Below are 4,021 nucleotides of genomic sequence, written 5' to 3'. Positions count from 1 at the left end.
CTTTGTATGAGTAAGATTTTTCTCTAATTCTCTCTTGACAGCTTTATACTCTCACTTTTAAAAACTGGTTTATTTCATAGTAGATACATACAGTCAGATTAGCAGAGTGAAGCTTGGCATGGTGGGTCACGCCTGTAATCCTAGCTACTCAGGAGGCTGAGATCTGAGGATCAAGGTTCAAAGCCAGCTGGAGCAGAAAGGACCTGAGACTCTTATCTCTATTTAACCAATAGAAAACGGGAAGTGGGGCTTGGCTCAAAGGTAGAATGGTGGCTTTGAGCTGAAGAGCTCAGGGACAGGGCCCAGGCCCAGGGATAGGGTGGTAACCTTGAGCTGAAGAACTCAAGGATAGCACCCAGGCCTAGTTCAAGCCCCATGATCCACCAAAAAAAAAAAAAAAGGTAAATAAAAAAGATTGAGTTTCTAGATACTTCTAAATGTTACTCTAAGGCTTTCTTTGTCCTATCATTGCCTATTGAACTGCTCTCTTGTTTCCCTATAAATAAGACACTGACATTATTAACCTAACTTCTTTTTATATTCCCACAACTTTTAGGGAGTCCTCAAATCCAGTTCTAGCTGCAAGTTTATTTCTTGTTTCATTGTTCAAGAAAGAACTTCCTTTGAATGCCTGATCTTGCTATGCAATATTTGGTTGGCTACTCTTATTTCCATGAATTTGTCCTCCAAGCGATTTCCCAGTTATTGTCTTCTAAATCATTTCTTGTTTGTATAAATCTCCATTATGTTTTTCTCCAACCCTTTAACGATTTTTACTTATTTCACTTCAGAATCATCTGTAACATCTTAGAACATACAGAGAGTTACTGAGTCTCCAAGGATGGTAGGAGACACTGTTTTTTTAATTCTCAAGGTGTTCTTATTGTAAATTAAATAGTAATATTGTAGACATTCCAATTTTTTCTCCTTCATTTTAAAATCTCCCTAACTCTTTCATCCAGTCTAAGAGACTTAACTAATTAGATAGTGATTCTCAACTCTTGTCCTTTCCTGTGTCCTTTGGCTAACTACTGCACATCTGCAATAAAACCATTATTTGCAGAAGGTTTTCTTTCTTGGTAAATAGTTGTCTCAAGAGAGTCTTTGGAAGAGAAAACAGGTTTTTGTTTGGGCTTTTTGTTTTTGCCTGAATCCAGTGGCATTTTGGAGTTGCTGACTCTTCCCTTGTCTTGTCTGAAGTATGTGAGGTTAAAAAGGAAAAAAAAAACTAAAACGAAAACCTACAAACTTACTGAACAGTAAAGTCACTAAGTCACCACTGTGTTGTGTTGTCTTATCCTGGACCATGGGATACCCATCTGGGCCACTTTTTAGGGTCTTTTTATGTTTGTTTTCTAGATAATATCCAGTTTTTCATTGCACTTAGTAGAACAAGTAGGAAACCACATTCCTAACCCAACTTCCCACAATCAGAGAACTACTGTATTTTATAAATAATGTGTAATGTCAAAAAGTTGGGATATTGTTGACATCACTCTTCCAGCTTACCATATATCCCTTATTTTCATACTGCTTTCTACCTTCCAGCTGGTGCCCTTTGCTGCCCTTTGTTTTAGAGTATTGGAGCCTCTCTGTACTCTGGAGAAGAAGAGCCTGGGAATGTTTTCTGTCCCCCATGACCACATACAGATCTATTGTTTCATATCTAATAGAGACAAGAGCTTCATTGTCTGGACATGGGATAAACTCGGATGCATAATTGCCATTCCCCTTCCAAGATCCAGCTGCTGTTGTGACTATACCTAAAGTCTCCAGTCTACTCCTTTACCATCATTTGGGAGCACTTGCTTAGTAAACCACATACTAAAATGATGCCTCCTCCAAGAGTCTAACTTAAGGCAGAAGTTAGATTATTTTTAACATCATTTAAAAAAGATGATGGGAGCTGAGGATGTGGTTCAGCGGTAGACAAGTGTATCTAGCATATTTCACACCATTGCTTTCATCCTCCACACTGTAAAGAAAACTTGCTTACTAGTTGGGTGTGGTGGTTCATAACTAAATTGTAGTTCTTGGCAGGCTGAAGCAAGAGGGTTATGGGTTGAAAGACAGCCCATACTACATTGGCAAACCTTACCTCAAACAAGAACTAATAACAAAAAAGTGATGATATAGGTCTGTTTTGAAAAAAAAAGACAGGGCTTTCCAAACCCTAATCTTTAACCTAGAGTCTAGGCATCCTTATTTTTAAACAGCTTCTCTCATCCAAGATAAAATGAACCTAGCATTTAGAGCACCCACTAGCAATAGATTAAAGACAATATGCAAATAATAGTATCAAATTGCAGTATACTTGTGCCATAGGCTTTGTGTGTGTATGTATGTTTTAGTAGAATAAGTTGAAACTACAGTGTATTAACTCATAAAATTGATTTGCTGCTCTTACCCTTGGGTTGTAGCTGTGTACAATGAAGAACTGTGGGAGGGACATTCAAATGACAATGTCACTAGCCCTATTTCAGCTTATGCAAGGGACATTCTTTTTTTAATTTTTAATTTTATTTTTTTCCAGTCCTGGGCTTGAGCTCAGAGCCTGAGCACTGTCCTTGGACTTTCTCAAGGCTAGAGCTCTACCACTTGAGCCTCAGCACCATTTCCAGCTTTTTTCTATGTATGTGGTACCAAGGAATCGAACCTGGGTCTTCGTGTATGCTAGGCAAGCACTCTAGCACTAGGCCAAACTCCCGGCCCGCAAGGGACATTCTTTTTTTTTTTTTAAATTTTTTTTTTATTGTAATTAGTAAAAGGGTTACATGATATTTGCCAGATAGAAGGTGCATTAATTCACATACATTGATACCCTTTCACATGTCTTGGTACCCATTTCCCTCCCCCCCCACACCCCCCACCCGTCTTGGTTTTCCCCCCTTCCCTATCAAATTTCAAATATCCAAATACAAATAAATTCAATATATCAGATAACAAAGTGAGATACTATACCAATATGAGATAACCAAGGGACAGCAAAGGAGATGAGAGATAACATAGTACATTAAGGACAACAATCATTCATTATATGGCTTTTGTTTCAATATCCTGGAGGTCCTTTCAATTAGCTTCACATTATATGGCCTTTTGTATCAAGATTTTGCTCTATTGCAAATCTCTGCTAGTAGAGCCCAAGGTTTCTACTGATTATGACGAATGAGGGAAACCATTGAGCCTAAGTTCCTTTGAGTCTGGCTTACTTCACTTAATATGATTTTTTCTAAGTCTTTCCATTTCCTAACAAATGGGGCGATGTCATTCTTTCTGACAGCAGCATAGAATTCCATGTGTACAAATACCACAACTTGTTGATCCACTCATCAACTGAGGGACATCTAGGTTGGTTCCATATCTTTGCTATGCTGAATAGTGCTGCAATGAACATTGTTGTGCTAGTGGGTTTAGTATGTCCTTGTTTCTGGATGGTTGGGTAAATGCCAAGTAGTGGAATTGCTGGGTCATAGGGGAGTTCTATGTTTAGCCTTTTGAGGCACTGCCACACTGCTTTCCATAGTGGTTGAACGAGTTTGCACTCCCACCAACAGTGTAGTAGTGATCCCTCCTGGCCACATCCCCTCCAGCATCTGCTGTCATTCGTTTTCCTGATCCTGGCCATTCATTCTTAAGTATAAACTTAGACCACAGTTGTGTCAGGAAGGGATTTGGATGGGACAGGAACAGTTTTACAATGTCTAGAATTTTTTTTTCTACTGTAACCAGTAGAATATGCTAGGAAGAGAGATGAAAAAGCAAAGAGAAATAGAATTTTAAAAAGAAGCCCTAAAGCAAAGCAGTAGGTCCAGGGCAGGGGAAGAATGTCTTCTGGTAAAATAACTATGTGTTCTGCTGTTGTAAAATAGATGAGTCAGAATCCATTGACCTTTCCTCACTTAAATTGCTCCCTAAGAGAATGGCACATACAAAAGATTCCATAACTGAGTATGTGGATGAGACTCTGAAGAGAGAGATTGCTTTCTAATCCCTTTGTCTAAACAAATAGAATAATTTGCAA

This window comes from Megascapheus bottae, chromosome 6 (assembly GCF_031878675.1).
Source record: "Megascapheus bottae isolate mThoBot1 chromosome 6, mThoBot2.hap1, whole genome shotgun sequence".
Taxonomy (NCBI): Eukaryota; Metazoa; Chordata; class Mammalia; order Rodentia; family Geomyidae; genus Megascapheus; species Megascapheus bottae.
Note: the sequence above shows the minus strand (reverse complement) of the source record.